This window comes from Pistacia vera, unplaced genomic scaffold (assembly GCF_008641045.1).
Source record: "Pistacia vera cultivar Batoury unplaced genomic scaffold, PisVer_v2 Contig268, whole genome shotgun sequence".
Lineage (NCBI taxonomy): Eukaryota > Viridiplantae > Streptophyta > Magnoliopsida > Sapindales > Anacardiaceae > Pistacia > Pistacia vera.
The window spans coordinates 348282-359082 of NW_022196077.1; positions in this window are offsets into that span (position 1 = coordinate 348282).

A 10801-nucleotide genomic window follows, 5' to 3' on the forward strand; every position below is an offset into this window, starting at 1 on the left:
GCCGCCGGAAATCTGGGTAGGTCGCATGCGCTTGTCGTGTGGCATGAGCTATCTTGGGTGTCTGAACTAAATGCAAGTGTGAATAGGTTGTCGTTTTTAGAGCTCTAACACATGTTCACTTTTGTTTCAGGTACTCAGAAGCGAGCTATAATTATGTCTTCTTCAAGCATCCACACAATTGATCGCATGTTTGACTCACCCGCGGGCTCAACAATCCTTGGGGATATAACCCTAAAGGTCTCCAAGGAAATCGTCGTACGAAGCTCGGACCCCGATGCGGCGAGCTCCTCCGATCATGTCTTAGTACAGTTGGCTCAATCCAAGTGGTCTCTAGTTCATAGGCTGCGAAGGGAACCATGATCCTAGATTAATTTCGAGGATCTAAAGCGTAGAAGAGAGGTTTATGCGCCGCAGCTTAATTTGATGGTTTCGGGGGACTTTTCTTGAAAGAATCCCCCGCCTAGATGGGTGGCAATCTCTGAGACCCTCTTGAGATGTAGGGTATCTATTCACCCTCGTTATTTTATTAACAGCGTTTTGAGACGGCTCGACATCATTTCTCTCTAGTTGTCAGCAAACTCATACGCCATGATCATAGGTTTGTACATAGTGTACATGATCACTAAATTGGTCGAGCCATTCGTCGAGGAGCTTGTCCAACTATATAGGCTCAAAAAAGGGCAAGACCAGACGTACTACCTTTCTAAGGCGATGAAGGTACGTTTCAACAAGCTGGTCCATATCTCGAAGAAGGTCCCGCATTGGGACTCCCAATTTTTCTTCTATGAAGCCCGAGAGACTGTCGTTTTCAGTTCGAAAGTGAGTAAGACTTCGACTTCCTGAACGTGCAACGACCGCTTCCGAACTTTGTGTTCTATCTAACTGAGTTGTTTTGCTTTGCAGTTAACATTGAGCAGAACTATCTCCCTGCCACAAGCTTGTAGAGGCTCCAACATTTTAGTGACTTTCCTGACAGACATCGTAACATTAACGAGATCATCACGCTTCCTCACTTGAGGGCATACGGCTTCTGTCGAGACGACACCAGGTTTCTCACCATTCTTGAAAAAGGTTCAAGTTATCATTTGCTCATGCTTATTTTTTTGCGTGGATAGGTCACTCACCGTTTGCTTCTCTTTTTTTGTAGAAATGTGGACTGTAAAGCCCAAAGGCCTTAAGAATAAGGCAGCAGCTTCGACGGTTGCTAAGAAGACATTGGCTGCTTTAGCGATGAAACAACCTGTTGACATTGCTGGCGTGAAACGCGATGGGGACGAGCTTGGGAAAGGCCCAAGCACGAAGAAGCATGCAATTGCCTCGAAGGCAGTTGGTGGGAAGAGTGCCTCCGAGCCTCAAAAGGGGCTGGTAAAGAAAACACCCTAGCTGACCGAGGCTCGGGGAAACAGAAGGCACCCGAGCAACACGAGGGTTCAAGTAAAAAGAAATCAATCAAGCCTTTGGGGGGCTCAGGTAAGCAAAGGGTAGTCGAGCAGTAGGTTGGCTAGGGCAAGGAGGTCGTCGTGCAGGATGGCAGCCCAAAGAAATCAGCGGCCAAGGATTCGGCCAAGAAGAAGTCTGCTCCTACGGGCGAGGCTGGCACTGTTGGGGGGGAGTAAGTCTAGCTTGTCTCAGTCGAGAGGCAAGAAAAAGGATGAAGCAGCTCAAGCTACGATTGATGCGCTGATCTATCAACTCTTCGACCATATCAGCGTTGGGGTCGCAACGGCCAGGGATTTTGTCACCCCGCGAATATTCGCGGGCATTAGGGACTCGCTTCCCACCTAGATGTTGGCCTTGGTGTGCAGTTATGCGGCGAAGGTACCAGTAGTTCGCCCCTTTTTTTCTTTTATTTGCATGTTATCATTACTTCTTGTTGACTTTCCATCATAATTTTTTTTTTCTTAGGCTACCATGGCGAGCAGGCTTTTCTACAATGAGTGTTATCCCACCTTGGAGGGCACTCATAAAGGGTGGCAACTGGCAGAGACAGTGAAAAAGGAAGCTCTGGCCAGGGCTGAGGTTGTAAAGAAGGAGAAGGAAGCCAAACAGGCTGAACTCGAATGGATAAGGGAGGAGATGGCGACCTTCGGGGTCAAGGAAAGGAAGTTCCTTGACAAGCTCAAAGCGAGCGAGGCCGCACAAGCTAAGGCTGAAGCCAAGGCAATTGAGGCTGAGAAGAATTTGGCATAGTAGCATGGTGCCAATAACAAACTGAATTCTGAGCTTTCCTCGGCTAAAAAGGCTACCTCGGATTTAGAGGTCAAGTTTAAGCAGTCCTCGCTTGACCTTGCCTAGGAGGCGGAAGGTCAATAGAAGGCCGAAGCTGAGGCTGGGCAACTCAAACTTCAAATTGAGGAGTTGAATAAGGTCATCACTACTCGGGCTTGGTAGATGATGGTCTTCCTCGTACAGAAGTTGTGGGAAGCCCATCGCTTGATCGACTTCTCTTTCCTTCCATGAGCTTATCAGAGAAAGGTCGAGAGGATGAAGGTCGAAGCTCAAGAATGGCTTACGTATACTTGGATGACTCTGAGGATGATGGCACGGGCCAGGAAGAGGTCGAGGAGGGTGAGGAGGAGATTGGCCTTTAGCAAGAAGTCGAGGATCCGACTCCCTTGGCTACACTTTCCCCGAGAGTGGCTGACCTTCCCCCAAGCGAGGCTTCCAATCTTGAAAAGGTCGTTATCCTTCCTTCCGTCGAGGATCCGTCTCTTCTAGTCGGCAACAATCTCCCTGGTTCGGTCGAAGATGACGCCTCTACTCCTCTAACTGCCTGAAAGATCATATATATATATTTTTAGAATGTAGTAGAACTTCATTAATGAACAGAAAATATTTCAGTATATCCTCATTGAGCAAAATTTTTTACAATCCTACAGAGTCATTTCAATTGTCCAAATTGGACTTGTCAGAGAAGATCTAGAATTTGCTTCAAGTTATACGTAGCTCGCTTCTTAAAGAGCTTTTTCGGATATGTGCGAGGAAATCTTATGCAACAAACAACTATGGTTTTGGATCCATTATCCATCTCGAGTTTTTGTCGCCAGCTTAAGGTCGATTTCCTTCGACGTGTTTTTCTTGACTTTTTTTTTTTTTTTTTTCAAGTTCAACTTCATCGATTTGGGATATTTCACCCTTATAGAGTTGGATTTTGGCATGGCTTATTGAGATAAGCTGCCTTTTCCTGGACTCTTGACTTCGAGTTTTTTTTTTTTTTTAGAATGCTATTGCATAGGTCGTGACCTTTGAAGCAGTGAATAAATGCTAAACAAATTAGAACATCAATAATGAACAAAGGAAAATTATGAACAATATCTCTTTTATTGATAAAGCATCTTGGCCATGAACAACCTTACAATGAATGATTAAAAAGAAAGACATGGGTAGAACCCCAACTGCTTATTAGTAATACCTTCGCAAGTGCTCGGCGTTCTAGGTTCGTAGTATCGCTTTGCTATTGAGACATTCCAGGTGGAAAGATCCTGGTGCGAGCTTTTTAGAAATCTTGAAAGGACCTTCCCATTTGGTCCCCAATGCCCCCAAGTTCGGGTTTTAGGTAACCTGGATAACCTTTCTGAGAACTAGGTCGCCCCCTTCAAAGTCTCTATTTTTGACTTTGGTATTGAAGTATCATTTGGCTTGATAAGAGCTTGAAAATACACATTTAGTTAGTGGTTTTTGGGGGATTAATTGTGGGAAATTAGGCTTAATTTGGTAAAGTTGCTTAATATTTTCATAATTGCCTTTTACAGCATCACGGGTATTTTTGAGTGTTTTTCAGATTACTAGTGCTTAAATGTTATGCTCGAATGAAGAATCATGTTGGAAACGGAATGAGTGACGAGTGGAAACAAACGGATCAAGAATCGGAGTTGAATTGAAGAAGTTATGGAAGTTGAAGTAAAGAGAAGATTCTAGATTACGTTCCAGCTTGCGCATGCCTCGGTATTTTGAGAATATCATGAGCTGTAGAACTCAGATTAAGACAATTCTTGGACTGTTGGAAATTTAATTCAAAGGGCTACATTTCATATGTTTATAGCTTTTCCAAATTCCATCGTTATCGAGTTTAAAAATCAACATCTTTAAAGAATAGTGGAATGATGTGGGAAAAAGGCAGCAGCTACTGTGCCGCAGTACAGTGCTGCGACACACTTTTTCTAGTAGCTACTGTGCTGCAGCACAGTGCCGTGGCACAATCACAGAAGCTACTAACTTGTTTTCCATTTTTAGCTAAGAGAATAGGGTTAAAGGTTCCAAATCAAATAGAATTAAGGAAAAACAAACCCTAACCCTTGTGGGATATAAATAGAAGTCTTTTAGCATTATTTAGGGGATTCTTTGGTGAGAAGAAAGGGAGAAAAATCTGCAGAGAAGAGAAGTAACAGAAATTCTGGAGCTTTGATTCACAATATAGAGAAGTTTTCCTTATTCTTTTCTTGTAAACTCATGATGAATGTTTTAATAAATATGATTGTTTCTTTCATGTTTATTATGAACTAATTCTCTTTTCTAGAGCTAAGATGTAGCCCAATTTATGAATATGTATTGACTTAAATTGTTGTTAATTCCTATTGAGCTTTTAATTCTAAGTTTTATTATTGTGCATAATGCTTTCAATTCTTAAGGGCCTCAGAGTTGATTGATATCATGGGTTGGGTTAAGAGCGAGAGATGAAACCTAATTTGACTAAGGTAATAAAACCATAGATTGAGTGAACGCTGAGATAGGTTACCGCGGTCTGTGAAGTTCTGGTAATTCCATAGAACTTAATGATCTCTTAGCTTCTAAATCCGACTTAGAGATATCTTGGGTTGTTGCTTAAGGGGTAATTTGCTAATTGTTCGAGAGAAAGTTAGTGGAATTTTAGGGAATTTGGCTTTAGAATATGCTTAATTAGGTTAGCAATAATTGTCAATGCATAGGATTAAATTGGTGTGAAATCTGTGCCTTAGGTTTAGTTATATTGATCTTGACTTCAAGTGTTACAAATTCTGCATTTGTTTAGTTTCTAGTTTATTACTTTTCATTAAAGTCATTCTTAAAATTCTGTTTTATCAAATAGCAATAGAATAGACTAATTTGGTACTTGGTAGGTAGTTCTCTGGAATTCGACACTCGTTTACTCGAGCTTTATTATTGCACGATTCTTATACTTGCGACACGCTGTCAAGTTTTTGGCGCCGTTGCTGGGGAACTATTTTTTTTTTACCAATATCAATACGAAAATTTAGTTGCTAATTTGATTGTTTTATTTTGCTTAGAAATTATTTTTATTTTATTTTGTTTTGTTTGTTTGTTTCTTTTAGTTAGATCTGGAGAGCTTGTGTTAAAAGGTGGTGGTGATCTTAATCCCTTAGACCCTAAACAAGAGACAATCTGATAGGTAAGAAAAGTGATGGCAAGCAACAACTATATGATGCCTTCGGAATGGAATTTTTCGAGGAGAGTAGCAGGAGTTCATGAATTAGATTTAGACAGTTACACTGCTTTGGCCGCTCAAGTTTCAACTATTCAACAACAATTGGGTGTTGCACTCAAAGTTAATGCTATCAAGTCTCCTACTTCAGTTTGTGAAATTAGAGATTGCCAAAGAGGAAGTCTGTTTGCACAACCTGGACCCTTGAATTATGTCAACAACTTCCAAAGAAGGCAAGGGGATCCATATTTCAACAATTATACCCCAGAGGCAGAATCATCCTGATTTCTCTTGGAGCAACAACAACGATCTTACGCACCTCGTGGTTATCAAGCTAAGAGAGAAATCAATTTAGGAAGATGTACTTACCAAATCATTGAAGAGACAAGCAAGAGGTTTGAGAAGACTGACAGCCTGTCCAAAATCAATCAGCTTCTATTAGGAACCTTGAGACTCAAATTGGCAGATTCACACATATTAGCGAGAAGAGCTCAAGGAGTTTTGCCGAGCGATACAGAGAAAAATCCCAAGGAACAAGTGCATGCAATCACTTTGAGGAGTGGACGAAGTGTGGAGAATTCAGAGGGTGAAAAACCGAGCAAGAAAAGACCTGGAAGCTAAGCAGAAGGAGATCACCGCGACTATGATACGGTCGCCGCAGCGATCGTGAGAATGTGGAGAAGCTCGTCAGAAACAGGACGATTGCCGCGGCGATGATATTGGTGGCCGTGACGAGCGTGATCTTGCTCACAATTTGTCAAAATTTCAACTAATCACCGCGGCGAGCATGCATCTGAGCAAAAACTTCCTTCAAGCCAAGCAAACCTTCCGTACCCAAAACGGTTGAAAAATCAGAAGCTCGATAAGCAATTCGGTAAGTTTATTGACTGTTTCAAAGTTACATATTAATATCCCTTTTGATATGCTAGAACAGATGCCGAAGATAGCGAAGTTTCTGAAGGAGATCCTCATGCACAAGAGAAAATTCGAGGAACACGAGAAAGTTATGCTCATAGAGGAATGCAGCGCGTTGATTCAAAAGAAACTACCACCTAAACTACAAGATCCAGGGAGTTTTACTATCCCTTGTATTATTGGTAGTGTTATTTTAATAAACTGTTATGTGATTTAGGGGCAAGTATTAACTTAATGCCGTTTTCCATCACAGGAAGCTTGGATTAGGAGAAGTGAAGCAACCCACTATGTCTCTCCAATTAGCTGATCGATCAATAACATATCCTAGGGGGTGGTAGAAGATGTCTTAATTAAGGTAGACAAACTGATTTTCCCAGTGATTTCATAATGTCGACATGGAGGAAGATCGGGAAATGCCTTTAATCTAAGAAGACTTTCTAGCAAGGGTAGAGCATTGAAGATGTTCATCAAGGGAAACTAATCTTAAGGGTAGAAGATAAGCAAGTAGAGTTTAATGTTTTTGATGCAAGAAGGTCCATCCGACTTTGACACATGCTTTGAGATTAGTATCTCATACTAGTGAATAAAAAATTAGAAGAAAACTACCCTAGTTCACCCTAGAGAATTGTTTAGTCAACTCTAGACTATGGAGGCTGGCCTTGAGATGGTAGATGAACAATGATTAAAGCCCTATGTGAATGGTGAAATTAAGAATATGAGGGCTTGGATTCTCCTACTGATTCGGATTGAGAAAATGAAAAGTCAAGCTACGACTTTAACCAAGCGCTTTGGGAGGCAACCCAGCTTTTTATTATTTATTTTTTCTTTTATTGATTAGTGTGTTATTTTTGCAGGAGTTAATTTTCAAGTATGTTTATTTATTTATTTTTTTCTGTTTAGTTTAAATAATTTTGATGTTGTGTTTGTTTCTCTAAATTCATAAATTTAACATGTGATGTGTGTTTCCGATGAGGTGCACCGTAAGTTTCTTGTTTTGACAGAATTAAAGGCAACAATGGAATGAAACGAGTTGGTAATCGAATTGCACCGCGTATTCGCACTTCACTATTGCAAAAGGGGGTAGTTTTCTTTTTTTTTTTCTTTTTCATTTTGTTACATTTGTACATTGAGGACAATGTGATTATAGTGGGGGGTAGGAATTCGCCACCTTTGTGCAAATTATAGACATATGGATTTAGGGAGCAGAATTTTTTCTTTTTGTTTTTTTTTTTGTTTTTTTTTTTCTTTGGATTAATTTATATGTTTATGATAGGAATATGATTGTAATAACATGTAACAAGTAGAGGACATTAATTTTTCCTTAATTACGGATGATTGTGAATATTAATGACATTTAGTTTGAGACCCTAGCGGTTGTGGATTAAAAGTGGTTAAGTTTACTAACTTAGAGACGTTTATGTGTGAATATTTCATGGACATTTTTGCAATCTCAACAAACTCTAGAACTTATTTGACAACCACTCGAGGCGAAATCTAGAGTTCACATCACTTAGGAAATGATTTAGGCTGTTTTGGACCGATTGAGCCTTTCAAGCCGACCTTTTTTATCATTATCACTAGTTAACCCTTTGAGCCTTTTTAAACACAATTTAGCCTTGTTTCTTTCTTTGAACTTAATTTTGACCTTACCCTGATTATGAGCCTAAAACACGATCTTACCCATTTTATCCTTAAGAGACAATTGTTATTACAGCTTGATGAGTTTTGGTGAGGACGTGTAGTTTCCACAACCCAAATTTATGCGAGAAATTGGTAGGGGGTGTGGAGTGCTTGTAAGATCAGTGGAGCTGTGTGTGTTGTTTCTACTTTCTTCTTCTTATTGTTGTGAAAAAAAATGAAAAAAAAAAAGAGGAAAAAAAAAAAAAAAAAAGAAAGAAAGAAAAGAAAAGTGGGCATTGAAAAGCTTGTAAAGATTTGGAATAGGTAAAAGGGTTTATATTACTATCGAAAAGAAAGAGCTCGATAAAGGTTGGGAAGCTACTGAGTGAAAAAAGGAAGTGTTTTGTATGTTAGTAATAAGAATGAATGAAAATTAAGTCTCTTAATTTGATTTTTGTTAATTTCTCTTTTCGTTCCTTCATGAACTCATACCCTAGCCTAACGTTACAACCTTTACAAAGACCTATTGATCCAAGGTAATGTGAAATTCTACATTAGTGAAGAGTGGTTTGAAAAGTGAGCCTATGGAGTTTGATTCCATGATTCACATATCAGTCATAAACCGAATACTGAGATCAAAATTTTGTTCATGAATGTTATGCATAAAACCATCCGGGTTTGTATACTAATGGTTTGTGGTTGTATGGATGTTCTAGGGTCAATAACAAAAATGGAATTGATGTTTGCATTGTCTGTGAGTTTAGGTGATTTTTAATTATTCTATTTGCTTTTGTGTATATGCTATTTTTGAGACACCTTTATGAATTGATCCAAGAATTTTTGTTAGTTTTAGTTCTTTTTATGTTTATTTTTATTTTTGGAGTTTATGATTAGTTTAGTATGGATGTTTGTGGGTATCATCGCTGGAAACCCTCACGAGACTACAACTCATCCAACTAGGGCCACCTAGGGGTTTAAAGGCCTGTTGTGTATGCTAAATGCAATCGTGTCAATCTACAAAAGTGATTTAGGATAGTTTAGATATGAGTTTTCATTGGTTGTTTTATTTTCAAGCTTAGAGACTTAGTTTATCGCTTAGTTTGCTAGGGACTAGCAAAAAGCTAGTTGGGAGTTGTGATAAGAGCTTGAAAATACACATTTAGTTAGCGTTTTTGGGGGATTAATTGTAGGAAATTAGGCTTAATTTGGTAAAGTTGCTTAATATTTTCATAATTGCCTTTTACGGGATCACGAGTATTTTTGAGTGTTTTTTAGGTCATTAGTGCTTAAATGTTATGCTCGGATGGAGAATCATGTTGGAAACGGAATGAGTGACGAGTGGAAACAAACGGATCAAGAATCGGATTTGAATTGAAGAAGTTATGGAAGTTGAAGTAAAGAGAAGATTCTAGATTACGTTCCAGCTTGCGCATGCCTTGGTATTTTGAGAATATCTTGAGGTGTAGAACTAGGATTAAGACAATTCTTGAACCGTTGGAAATCTAATTCAAAGGGCTACATTTCATATGTTTACAACTTTTCCAAATCCATCGTTATCGAGTTAAAAAATCAACATCTTTGAAGAATAGTGGAATGATACGGGAAAAGGGCAGCAGCTACTGTGCCGCGGCACACTTTTTCCAGTAGCTATTGTGCTGCAGCACAGTGCTGTGGCATAGTCATGGAAGTCACTAACTTTTTTTCCATTTTTAGCCAGGATAATAGGGTTAAGGGTTCCAAATCAAATAGAATTAAGGAAAAACAAACCCTAACCCTTGTGGGATATAAATAGAAGTCTTTTAGCATTATTTAGGGGATTCTTTGGTGAAAAGAAAGGGATAAAAATCTGCAGAGAAGAGAAGTAACAGAAATTCTGGAGCTTTGATTCACAATATAGAGAAGTTTTCCTTATTCTTTTCTTGTAAACTCATGATGAATGTTTTAATAAATATGATTGTTTCTTTCATGTTTATTATGAACTAATTCTCTTTTCTAGGGCTAAGATGTAGCCCAATTTATGAATATGTATTGACTTAAATTGTTGTTAATTCCTATTGAGCTTTTAATTCTAAGTTTTATTATTGTGCATAATGCTTTCAATTCTTAAGGGCCTCAGAGTTGATTGATATCATGGGTTGGGTTAAGATCGAGAGATGAAACCTAATTTGACTAAGGTAATAAAACCATAGATTGAGTGAACACTAGAGATAGGTTACCGCAGTCTGTGAAGTTCTGGTAAATTCCATAGAACTTAATGATCTCTTAGCTTCTAAATCCGACTTAGAGATATCTTGGGTTGTTGCTTAAGGGTTAATTTGCTAATTGTTCGAGAGAAAGTTAGTGGAATTTTAGGGAATTTGGCTTTTAGAATATGCTTAATTAGGTTAGCAATAATTGTCAATGCATATGATTAAATTGGTGTGAAATCTGTGCCTTAGGTTTAGTTATATTGATCTTGACTTCAAAGTGTTTACAAATTCTGCATTTGTTTAGTTTCTAGTTTATTACTTTTTCATTAAAGTCATTCTTAAAATTCTATTTTATCAAATAGCAATAGAATAGACTAATTTGGTACTTGGTAGGTAGTTCCCTTGGGATTCGACACTCGTTTACTCGAGCTTTATTACTTGCACGATTTCGTATACTTGCGAAAAGTCTGTCATGGCTCGTTACTGATATGAGGCAAGCCTTAACTGAGACTTGGCCTGATGCTTTTGGATTAGGTCCAACTTTAGGCAGAGAAGCTCTTCATTTACTTCCTTGTTGAAAACTTCCCTTCGCAATGAACTGATTCCTATTTCAACCAAGGCCATTGCTTCACACTCGTATGACAAAGAGAACGGGTTT